Source organism: Monodelphis domestica, chromosome X, assembly GCF_027887165.1.
Source record: "Monodelphis domestica isolate mMonDom1 chromosome X, mMonDom1.pri, whole genome shotgun sequence".
NCBI classification, from domain to species: domain Eukaryota; kingdom Metazoa; phylum Chordata; class Mammalia; order Didelphimorphia; family Didelphidae; genus Monodelphis; species Monodelphis domestica.
Window position 1 is genome coordinate 50977294 of NC_077235.1, and position 12990 is coordinate 50990283.

The 12990-nt window shown below is 40.6% G+C and overlaps 1 protein-coding gene and 1 long non-coding RNA gene across 4 annotated transcripts in view; one reads left to right on the plus strand and one right to left on the minus strand.

The window, feature by feature from the left end:
- Positions 1-12990, plus strand: part of HS6ST2 (heparan sulfate 6-O-sulfotransferase 2) — a 276995-nt gene that overhangs the window by 259218 nt on the left and 4787 nt on the right. The gene's annotated exons all lie outside the window — the stretch shown is intronic.
- LOC107650323 (uncharacterized) overlaps positions 1-12990 on the minus strand; it is a 232650-nt gene that overhangs the window by 46700 nt on the left and 172960 nt on the right. For both annotated transcript variants that reach the window (XR_001625460.2, XR_001625461.2), the window contains one exon: positions 8962-9121. This is a non-coding gene — a long non-coding RNA (uncharacterized LOC107650323). The remainder of the gene's footprint in view (positions 1-8961; positions 9122-12990) is intronic.

A 12990-nucleotide genomic window follows, 5' to 3' on the forward strand; every position in this document is an offset into this window, starting at 1 on the left:
TGTTACATAGGACCTTGAGATTTCAGGGGTTAAGGGGAAGGGGGTCACAGTCCATTAATGATGTGCAGGCAAAACACTGTAGATTGGGGCAAACTTTCACACAGAAAGCCTCTTTGTCACTTTTCAGTCATATAAGAGGATAGTATGAATTCTAAAATGATTTTCTTCGACTCAGAGTCTGCTGGTTTGCTAACTCTGTGCTTTGGTTGTTTGTTAAGAATTTATTATTTTTCAAGTATAGAATTGAGTTCCCAATCAAATTTTGCTTTCTTCAGGTTTAATGGTCTTGAACTGTTTGTCTTGTGCTGAAGTCCCCCACAGATGCCCTCTCCAGAGCATGGAAGTGACAAAGACAATGTCAACCCTGAAGGGCCCTACCCAGCTTGAGAAGCTTCAAGGATGGACCCAGAAAAAGACTGTGGATCTCTTGTCAGAAGACTAGCTTTGAAGGCTAACTTTGAAGGGGTTACTGGGTGATTAATTTTATTTGGCCATAGCAACTACTGAAATTGTCAGTTCAAATTTGGAGGGGTTAGGACCTGCATCAGTGGAGGGAGTACTCACTAACTGAAACCACAAATCATCAGAGTATTAAAGAATAGATTGTATGAAGGAATATCAAACCTTTAGCAGGAACAACTCGGAGGAACCTACGAGAAAAACCACTATGCACATCCAGAGGAAACACTGTGGGAGTAAAAACACCAAAGAAAAACAACTGCTTGAATACATGGGTTGAAGGCATATTGTTGGGGATGGAGACTCTAAATGAATACCCTAGTGCAAACAACAACATGGAAATGGGTTCTGATCAAGGACACATGTAATACCCAATGAAATTACACATTGGCTGCGGGAAGAGTGGGTGGAGGGGAGGGAGGGAAATAATGTGATTATTGTAACCAAGGAATAATGTTCTAAATTGACTAAATAAACTTATTCAAATGAAAAAAACCTTTAGCAGATCCAGGCTAACACCTGAAAATTCCAACTTGGAGCTAGGAATCAAACAATAAGAACTTCTTTTGAACCTAATAAGTGCTGTGATCTGTGTTAGAAACTGGGAATACAAAGACAAAAGCAAAGTAATCCCTGCCTTCAAGGGGCTTATATTTTATTTTTATTTTATTTTATTTGATCATTTCCAAGCATTATTCATTAAAGACATAGATCATTTTCTTTTCCTCCCCACCCCCCATAGCCGATGTGTAAATCCACTGGGCATTACATGTTTTCTTGATTTGAACCCATTGCTATGTTGATAATATTTGCATTAGAGTGTTCATTTAGAGTCTCTCCTCTGTCATGTCCCCTCAACCGCTGTATTCAAGCAGTTGCTTTTCCTCGGTGTTTCTACTCCCACAGTTTATCCTCTGCTTATGAATGGAGCAAATATTTTGAGATCGGTAGGGAAGGGTTTCCGGAAATCTGAACTTTAGATTTCTCTAAGCCGCCATCTTGACCGGAAGTCCCACACTCGGGGCTTATATTTTAATTGAGAAGAGAATGTGTGTGTCTCTATGCTATCAAAGTTTACCACATAGGTTCTAAAATATATAAAAATGTTCATAGTGGCACTATTGATAATAAGGAAAAAAATAGTACATTTCTATCTGCTGAAGATACCTTCTTATATTTCATTTGGGAAAAAAAGCAAGGCCTACTTTCTTCAGTTGACTTCCCCTTTCCATCTTTAAAAGGCAGTTTTCACCAAGTGTAATGACTGTTTAGAAGAAAGACATGGCCAGAACTTATAGATGGTTCTAGGGCAGTGATGGCAAACCTATGGCATGGGTGCCAAAGATGGCACAGAACATTCTCTGTGGACACACATACCCCCCATTCGTTACGAGAAAGGCAGGAGGACTTGGGCAGAGCTGCTTCCCTCCCCCTCTCCACCGTGTCTGATGACATTTTTTCACATCCCTCACCCCTCTGCCCAGCAGCCAATGGGAGGGCACAGGCAGTAGAGCTAGAGTGGAGCAGAGCGCTTGGGCCATTCTTCTCCCCCTCTCTATACTCACTGAGGACATTCCTCACTTTACCCACCCCTCTGCCCAGCAGCCCAATGGGAGCACTTTCTCTCTCCCTTGTGTGGGGTAAGGGGGCAGAGCATGCCCAGCACTCATGGGGGAAGAGGCATGACAAGTTGTCTCTGATGGGAGGGGGTAGGCACAGCACTCAGTCTGGGGAAAGGGCCTGGCACTCTGGTTCTAAAGGGTTCACCATCATTGTTCTAGGGTTTACAGTTTTAGGATTGTTCTATTACTGAGCTTCATCTTTCCAGAATAAACAAAATGCTGTCTAGTAGTTGATATGATTTTAGAATAAATGTTTAAAATACATAACCAAAGAAGATAAAAGGTAACCTTCTAGGGGGAAGCATTAGCAGCTTGGGGCCCTGGAAAGTTTCATGCAGAAAATGGTGCTTTAGCTGGGTCTTGTAGTAAACCAGATCCAGTCAGTGAAGGAAAGAAGAGCTTTCAGTCATGAGGGAAGGCTTGTACAGAGGTATGAAGATGGGAGGTCAAGTGTCATATGTGAGGAACTACAAGAAAATCAGTATGGCTGGCCTATACAGTATATAGAGGAGAATAATGTATAATATAAGCTAGAAGGGGGAGGGTGGCTCCAAGTTGGAAAGGGTTCAATGCCAAGTAGAGAAGTTGGTATTTGATCTTAGAAATAACAGGGATGTTCATGAAGCTTCTAGGAGAGTGACATAATCAGATCTATGCTTTAGGAAAAGCATTTTAGTAAGGAGACTTATGAGAAAGTTATTGCAATTAAGGTAAGAGGTAATAAGGATCTAAATTTATGGGTTGACTATGTGAAAAGAAAAGGGAGCAACATATTTGAGTATCCTCCTTAGACATTTATTTACTGTGTGATCTTGGACAAGCCACTTAAGCTTCAGAGGCCTCAATCTTACCTATAAAATGGAAATTTTAATAGTACCTCCCTCCTTGGGCTGTTGTGAAGATCAAACCTGATAATATATCAAAAGTGTTTTGTAAACAGTAATGTAAGATATAACCATGAGCTATCATTACCCCTGTGTGTAGGTGCTATGTGAGTGTATATGTGTGTGGGGGGGTGTATTCCCCTCAAGTTACAATGACAGGGTTTTGTTCACTGCAAAAGAAGTACTTTCGAATAATAAATTCACACCGACACAGACATTAAAATACCTGAGCATCATTTGGGGGTTTCACAGAGCTAACTAATGTTTCATTAAAAGATCATGAAATTTATGTGGGATGAGACAAATTTTCTCATAGTTATTCTAGCTCTATGCGTGCAGTGAAAATGTTAGGGTTGGCACATCAATCGTATTATACAAATGCCTGTCATTTCCTGAATGTCAAACTCCAATTTTTTTGACTAAGCAAACTTTTCCATCACCAAACAGATAGCCCCCATAAGGAATCAGTGTGTAGGAAAAATGAAATCTTTATGCACTGTGTTCTGATTCAATGAGGCACTAAGATTCTTGGAATGGTGAGTGGGCTCTGGAAAATGACAAACATTCTAGCTTTGCAAACCATTGCTCCATGGAGTGGAAGCTCTTTCTGCTTACTGCTTGCATGCCACAAAAAATAAAATAAAATAAAAAAAACAACTTGAAGCCAATTCCTGCTACTGCATTTTAATTGGGTTGCTCTGAGCATAGTTTGATCCAGAACATTTAACTGGCTCATACCCAGTAGCCTCACAAGGAAACCCAGCCCTTTGCTTCCATAGAATAGCTGTGCTTTTCTATTATTCAAGGATGCTGTTAAGTTGTTACAGACTCAAGAGGCAGTAAATATATCATAGGGAAAACACTCCTAGGCTGGTCCTTTGGAGATCTGAGATCTCCAGATTTGCCCCTGACACCAGCTTTTTAGTGGTGCAGTTTTGGACAAGATACTTCTATTTTCTGAGTCTCATCAGTAAAATAAGGGTCTTGGGAACCCTAGGGTCCTTTTTAGCTCATCTATGGTTTTAGATTTCCTTAAATACTTCCCTGAGAAAATTGGCCTAGTCAGTTTTTCATAATCTGGTATTGATATGTTGAGTTCCTTGGTCCCACACAGTGAGATGTTGTTGTCCATGTTCCTGTCTTGTTTAACAATATTCTATTCAGAGGTACTATTCACAATCATTCAAGAAACCAAAGGCTATTAAAATATTGAAATAAATGCCAATCTTATATAATTTTTGTTTCAGAGGCCCAACACAAAGGCAGACAGGCACAAGGGAAGGAAGGAAGGAAGGAAGGAAGGAAGGAAGGAAGGAAGGAAGGAAGGAAGGAGGGAGGGAGAGGGAGGAAAAGGGAGAGAAGAAAGAGAGGCTGTGCAATTTTCTCTGTCTTTGTTTCTGTGTTGTCCCTCCCATTTTAACATGAGTTCTTTAAGAGCAGGAGCCTTCTTTTGTTTATTTTTTTTAATTCCTAGAGTTTAGCATAGTGCCTGACTCATAGTAGGTGCTTAATAAATGTTTATTGATTGAGTGATTAAAACTTATCTAGTTATATAGCTATTTGTCTTATCCCTTTTCTAGCATCTGAATGGTATGTCTTCAGCTAAAAGACACTCTTTCTCTCTTTAATTTTCTTGACTTCTCTTGACTTCCCTTAGGATATCTTGAAAGGATTAATCAAATTACAGCCAGGTTGTTTCTTTGAGCTCCCCAAAAGCTAGGGTGAGAGGAAGGGTGGAGCTGGAGCCTCCAGGCAATTACTCCTACCACCAGGTGGGGATAATCCACTGGGAAAGGAGCTCCTTGCAGCTCTTAGAATTATTCCTGCAAATTTTTGATTTGAACAGCCCTAGATTCCACATGAGTTTTTTTTAAACCCTTACTTTCTGTCTTAGAATCAATGCTCAGTATTGGTTCCAAGGCAGAAGAACGGAAAGGGCTAGGCCAGTGATGGTGAACCTATTAGAGATAGAGTGCCTTGCTCCACCCCCAAGACTGCTTGCCATGCCTGCCCCACCCAGACCCAGTACCACACCATGCCCCGCCTCACCCCTGGTGCTCCCCTTACCCGAGACAGGAAAAGGAAGAAGCACTCCCTTTGGGCTACTGGACAGAGGGACTTGTGAAGTGAGGAATGTCTTCAGGCCCATGGAGAAGGGGAGAAGAATAGCTCTGCCCTGAGCCCCTCTGGCTTTCTAGTAATGAACTCTGGTGGGCAAGTGCAGGCATGCTCACAGAAAGGGTTCTGTATGCCCTTTGGGGCACATATGCCATGGGTTAATCATCATAGGATTAGGCAACAGGGGTTAAGTGATTTGCCCAGGGTCACACAACTAGGAAGTGTCTGAGACTAGATTTGAACCCAAGATATCCCATTTCTTTGTTTGCTTGTTTTTTCATTTTTTATTTAATTAGTTTAGAAGATTTTCACTTAACCACAATTGCCTACCCCTTACCACTCTTCTTTCATGGAAAGGATTCTAGTATCAAGTCTAGGGCAGAGAGTAAGGGTTTTTTAAAAAACCCTATGTATTGGTTCCAAGGCAGAAGAGAGGTAAGGGCTAGGCAATGGGGATCAAGTAACTTGCCCAGGGTCACACAGCGGGTCACACAGCTAGGAAGTGGCTGAGGTCAGATTTGAACCTAGGCCCTCCCATCTCTAGGCCTGGCTCTCAATTCACTGAGCCACCCAGCTGCCCCTGAAAGCAGGATATTCTAAAAAACTAAGTGCTATTATTAGTTCATTCTTCTTTCTCCCTTGGAGTGGCAACTTGGAATCCCATTTAGGGGCCATTTCCTGATAAATGAAGGGCGAATTCTCTTTGGGACAGAACCTTAAATCCAATTCTTTCTGGCTAGGTCTCTCTGGGAAATAAACTCCCCTCCTGTGAGAAAGGACAAGTTAAGGGTGTAAAGCCCTTCAGGTAGCTTGGATAGTATAATTGAATTGGACTTACCATTGACGTGCTGTAAGAATGATTGATTAATAGAGGGCCACGATGTGGTTTTTTTGCCTTTAAGCATGTGACTATATGTACCTTGAGCTTTAAAGTCAAAGTCTGATGTCTTTCTCAAGCACTGGGGCTTATTCCTTTCTGAGGTTAGATGTTTGCAAGGGTCAATCCATTTCCAATCACCCAATGAAGGGCTCACCTTTCACAGTAAGTGAAATCTGACTTGGGATTTGTAATCATCAGAGCTGTACTCCTTAGCTTTGGGATGACCAAGCAGCCTCTGTGCAAATAATCTTGAAGATTATCCCTGTCTTGAGGATATGACAGAGATATCTCAAACCCTAGGCAGTCATATGGACATAAAAGCTAAAAGATCAACATATCAGAGAAGTGTTTGCTAAACAGGAATGATGCTAGCTTCAGACAAATAGAATGCCACAGGATCCAACCTGGGCCAGACAAAGAATCTTCTCCAATGTCCCTGACAAGGGGACATCCAGCTTCTACTCAAAGAACTCCAGTGAGGGAGAGCCTCCCTAGGCACTTTGCAACCTATAAAGATTATCCATCAATACATATATCTGGGGATAGAATCCATAAGTGAACAATGATATAGACCCAGAACTGAATGGGAGGTAGAAAGCAGACTGCCTTTGGGAAATTGTGCAGGGTTTTTTAATTGCCCCAAGCTTTATGATGGAACAAAGACCCAACTTTTTAACAACAGTATTATTCCAGTGATGATATATGGATGTGAGCATTGGAATACTATCCTGTCCCAAGAAATGTATTTGTCTAGATCATATGAAAGGCAACGGAGAGATCTTTGGTGGGCATGAACAGAATTATAGTTGACATTTCAGTTAAGGAATGATATAGAATTGATGGGGTGGATGCCATCCGAGAAACACACAACTGGAAAAAAAAGATGGACAATTCACATAGTCCACTAGTATCCCCATATTTGGGAGAAGGCAAAATAGTCCCCTAGCATGTTTGATTCCTTGTCACAAACTTATGGATGGACAAAACTAGCATTTATATAGTGCTTTAAGGTCCGAAAATGCATTATGCATGTTTTCGAATTCTTTTACTGTAAAGTTGGTGCTATTATTATCTCCATTTTATAGGTGAGAAAACTGAGGTAGAGAGCAATTAAGAAACTTGAGCATAGTCATACAAATATTAAGTGTCTTAGGCAGAATTCAATATCAAGTCTTCATAATTAAAGGCCCAGTGCTCTATCTGCTACACCATCTAGCTTTCTGATGTTTACAAGAATCACACAGTATAGAGATTACAACTCAGATTATATTGCCTCAAAGTCTTGGACTTTTCATGACAAGCTCTGAAATTCTCTCTCTCTCTCTCTCTCTCTCTCTCTCTCTCTCTCTCTCTCTCTCTCTCTCTCTCTCTCTCTCTCTTCTCTCTCTCTCTCTCTCTCTCTCTCTCTCCTCCCCCATCTCCTTCTCCCTCCCTCCTCTTCTAAACCTAGGTACACTGGTACCCAGAAAGTAGACATAGTCCATAACCTAAACCACACTCATAGCCTTTCTAGATCCCCAGGATGTAGTAAGGTGTCAAAGGTCTTTAGTGGAGGTTTATTCATTATTGACATAAGCTAACCTTAATTCTTCCCACATCGCTTTTTTTAAGTCATTTCTGTGTGATGACAATAATGTTGTTGCTGGTTTAGACATCATTAGCAATTTGAGGAGTCCTATTTTTCCAGAATCAGTTTCACAATGGCATATACCTTCACTGCCATCTATCTAATATCCAGAAGAATCTAAGCATAGTTTTTTTCTTAATCCATTGGTACAGTGCAGAGATATCAGTATTACCACCCATAACCTACTAACAGAAAATGAAAATATTATGATATTGTAGGTATAATTAAAGATATATTTATGTTGACTTATAGGCATAAACTTCTCTGGTCCCTGTTAGGACTTCATAGTTTTGTTAGCAAAGAAGGCTTTGACATTTTTAAAATGGCAAGTAAATGTTTGGAATATAATTAATACAATCGTGCAGAACTCTGAATATAATGATGCACAGGTCTAAAGGGAGAGTGTTGCCCTAGGCAGAAAGGGCCCAGGAAGAAAGTAATAATACCTAGCACCAGGCCCTGTGCTAAATGCTTTACAAATATTGCCTCATTTGATCCTCACAACAACCCAGGAAGCTGAGGAAATTGTGGCACAGAGGTTAAAGGACTTTACACTTAAAGATTTTAAGTTCTTGAGTTAGGATTTAAACCTATCTTCTGACTCCAGGCCCAATGCCTTACCTAGTAGCCTGTAACTAATGCCCTCTCTGGTAATAAACAAACAAACAGACAAATAAATAAAGTCAAGCCAAACAAAACAGTGTGTTGGACATGTCTAGAAAGTAGCCCACCTCTTTTCTGAGAGTTTTCTCCCAGAATCTCCAAAAGACTATGGCCTTCTAGAGGAAGAGGCATTTTTCTTAGAGAGTGGGGCTGCTCTGCTCATTCTACCCCCAAGTGGTTTTTTCCAGAGAATGTTCCTGCCCCAGAGGCCTCAGGAGAAAGGAGACCATCTTCTATCTCATGACCCAGCACTAGTTAAACTCTTCACCATGAAGTGCATATGGGCTCCTTGGAAGCAAGACAACCTTCCCTGCTGACCCACAATTCTCTTCTTCAGAGGTGGGCAGTTTCAATTTTCAGGTAACAGGTCCTTTCCAGCATGTTTTAATATCCTGTCCTAGAGCATGGAAAATGGGAAAACAAAGCCATCAACCCCCACATTCCTTTGCAGCTAGTCTGATTGATTTTTTAGTTGTTGACTTCTGACTTTGAGGCAGTCAATACCCCTCTCCGGGCCTCAGTTTTCTCATCTATGAGAGCAGGGGGAGTCACATTAGAAAGGGAGTTAAAACTACATTGGACATGTGTACATGTGTATATACCGTGTATAAAGCAATAGTGGTATTGTGAGAAAAACCTTGAATTAGTAGGAGCTCAGAATCTCAGTTTCCTTTTCTATAACACAGGAAAAATAACTGTAGTACCTACCTCAGACTGTGGTTATAAAAGTCAAATGAGATGCCATGCATCATTATTCCATTCATCCTAGTTGGCATCCTCGGGGTGAGTTTCTTTTTTTGACTCTCCCATATTCAATCAGTTGCTAAGTGTTGGGAAAGAAGTCCATAACCACTCCTGAGAATGTGACCTAAGAGAGAAAAGACCCAGTGAATGAAGAATGGTGATTGCTCTTATTATGGAAAGCATTTTGATGGATAGCATATAGTGCTTATCTGATGGACCATGGATCCGGGACAGACAATACAGATGCACTGTAAGCTAGACCTAGTATTAGCATGAAGAAAGGAGAATAATGGACTGCCTTGCCTTCAGGAAGTGGAAAAAGTCCTTTAGTGACTCCCCATCTTCTCCCAGAAACGAACACCCATCTTTTTTTATTTCTTTTTTTTTTTTAATTTTAATATTATTTTATTTGGTCGTTTTCATACATTATTCACTGGAAACAAAGATCGTTTTCTTTTCCTCCCCTCCCCCCCCCCCCCCGCCTTTCCCTCTCCCATAGCCGACGCATGATTCCACTGGTTATCACATGTGTTCTTGACTCGAACCCATTTCCCTGTTGTTGGAGTTTGCATTATAGTGTTCATTTAGAGTCTCTCCTCAGTCTTATCTCCTCCAACCCTGTAGTCAAGCAGTTGCTTTTCAGCGATGTTTTTATTCCCACAGTTTATCAACACCCATCTTTTAAATACAAATATTTTACCAGTGTTGTTGTATGATTGGGAGTCAAGGGACAGATGTTTATGAAGAATTGAAAATGAATATACACAGAGGCAATGTAAAGATGTGTGTGGTGTGTGTGTGTGTGGTGTGTGTGTGTATGTGTGTGTGTGTGTAGGGGGGGTATTTTCATGCAGTCTATAACTGATGTCCTGTACAGAACTTTGAAGAATAAATATAAATGGTATCATCAAGGAAAGTTAAGATAGAAAGAAAAGATGCTCTGATCATGTGACCAGAGTGAGGGTTAACAACTGTATAGCCAGAAAGCTCCACTAAAATCCTTATTATGTCAAGAAAAACTGAGAAAGGCCTCCATCCCATTAAGAGCTAGAATGGGCCTCAGAGGCCATATAGTCTAACTCTCTCATTTCCAGAAGAGGAAACTAAGGTCCATGGGGTAAAGGAACTTGCCCAAGATCATACCAATAAGTGTCAAAGGCAAGATCACTCAGATAAGGTAATTTGCAACTTACCACATCTGAAATTTGGGGGAGTTTCTTGGGTAAGTCACTTGTTCTCTCTGGCCTCAATTTCTTCCTTTGTAAAATACGAAATAAGAAAATGATTTGTAAATTCTTTTACAGATGCTGTGTTCCTATTATTGTGCCAGCTGTCTTTATCCCTTCTACCTATGTGTTCTTGGCCCATGTCTTACTCTCTAAAATGGGTCACTATCTCCATCATAGGGAAACAAACAAACGTAGACCTAAGGAATCAAATTTGTTGGTGCACTAAAAAAATTACATAAATGTCAGCTATCATTTTAATAATAATAATAATAATTTTCAATTGACACCAGAAATTTTCACCAATCTTATCCTTACTTATTTGTTTCCATTATTTTATTTAAGCCATATGAATTAATAGAAATATTATCTCAGGAGACCCTTATAAATGCATGTGTAGCCTGAGAATTGAAGGTAGATCCCAGAGGGCCACCTAAGGCTTCTCCTTTTATCACATTAGTATGATGAGTTGATAGAATTATCTCTGTTGCTACCTTAGAAGTCTGGGAGAACCTAGACTTCAGATAAACCATGGGGTAGGAAGGAAGAGAGTTAGAAGGAAGAAAGCAGAATAGCAGTAAGACCTGAGGAGGTGAGTATTGCTAAATGTGGGCAATGACTAAGAGGAGGCCCCAGCAGAGTACCCCAGTAGGAGCTATTTTGAGACAGTTGGTGGAGGGGAAGAGAGTAAGGAGAGTGATGAGAGCCCTCAGTTTGAGCTTTACGGGCTCCTAAAGGTTAGTAACTCATTAATTCATAGCTTATAAAGAACAGGATTCATGACACCCAACCCATTTGTGGGTTAACAAAATGAACTGACATACAAGTAAAGATGAATGAATGAATGAGACAGGAAAAGCCATGTGTTTGTGCCTAGAAGCCCATGCTACTTCACAGCTACAAGTTATCCACCTCAGGGGAATACATGGTCTTTGAGGTCCTCTCTTGCTGGAACAATTTCTAAGGGTATGTCTTTGAAGTCTTCCGGGGTCAAATCTGTTGTATTTTCAAGAGACATTTTAGGCCTTGTTCTCTTCCATGTCCTTGACTTTCTCTCCATTCTCACTCTGTCAGGCTACCCAAAAACATTTTTTGACTTGCACAGCATTTCCTCAGTGTTCCAAACCCAAATGGCCATTTGTGATCCACCACCCTTTTGAAGCATGGGGTCAGGGAAACAATTCTAATGTGGTTATGGGCAGCCTCCTGTGGAACAGTGACATCTAGTGGCTCTTCTTTGAAAAACAAAACCAAGAAAAAACTGCTATCACAGGCAATTATTTAGCACAGCCTGGGGGGGGGGGGGCATCCTACTCTGTATGGACACGTGGAAGGAGGGCAGGAAACCTTCCATTGTATTCCAGACTGCCATATAGCCAAATAGGCATAGATCCTTAACAAACAGTCTTCTAATATAACTTGTTTTTGTTTTTTTAACCCTTACCTTCCTTCTTAGATTCACTACTGTATATTGGTTCCAAAGCAGAAGAGTGGTAAGGGCTAGGCAATGGGGGATAAGTGACTTGCCCAGGGTCACACAGCTAGGAAATGTCTGAGGCCACATTTGAACCTAGGACCTCCTGTCTCTAGGCCTGGCTCTCAATCCACTGAACCACCTAGCTGCCCCAAACACAAGCTGGAGTGAACTTATTGCAAGTCCTGGGTGTTTTTTTAACTCTTACCTTCCATTATTGATTCCAAGGCAGAAGGGCAATAAGGGTTAGACAGTGGGGGTTAAATGACTTGTCCAGGGACACACAGCTAGGAAGTATCTGAAGCTAGATTTGAACCTAGGCTCTCCAATTTGTAGGCCTTGCTCTCTATACACTGAGCTGCCCCAAATTTAACTGTTTTAAGAACCCATTGGATTAAATTAACCCAAGTACAGGTATATCTAGCCTATAGACATAGCAGCTATTGAAAGGTAACACCCCAGAATTTGATGCAGTTGGAAATCTTATTAACCTATTTTTTTAATGTGTAAATTTTAAATGTGTAAATATATTTAAGAATAATTGAATATTTATAGTTATTTTAATATTTATTAACATTAATTAATATTCATTAAGTATAATTATCTCTACCTGTTTCTATATATTAGATATATGTATATGACTATCCTTGGGCTAATCGCTCCTTTCTGAACCTCATTTTCCCTATCTGTTAAATGAAGGCATTGGCCTGGATGGTCTGTAAGGTCCTTTCTACCTCTAATGATCTGTGGTGCTATCATTCTGATTACTAAGCTAGACACAAAGTCCACTTTTTGCAAATTACTCTTCATCATCCATCCCAGGTCCTATGAATTTTTAATACAGAATAGAAGTGTGCATCTTTTCTGGCCCCCTCTCTGCCACAAGACATCTCATTCTCAGAGTTTTTACTACTCACTATCTCCCTCAGCCCTGCAACTTGTACCTGAGCTAGGCAAGGCACAATCAGGGAGGAACAATAAGCAAGTTTCCCTGCATACCTGGATATTCAATTCAGTAAAATGTATGAAAGTACTTTGGGTAGATGCAATAATATGTATCTTCAACACTTGAAGGTAGGGTGTCCAGATGCCTAGCCTTGCCCACCCTGAAACTTCCTGTAAGAGTAACCCACTGGTCTCCAATCTTTATTTCTATTCTGTAGGCTCCTATCACGGTTAGCTAGAGGTAGAGGTCCTGATCTTGCCACAGTATTACAAATCTGTTGTTGTTGTTTAGTCATTTTTCAGGAATGTTCAACTCTGTGACCACATTTGGGTTTTTCTTGGCAGAGT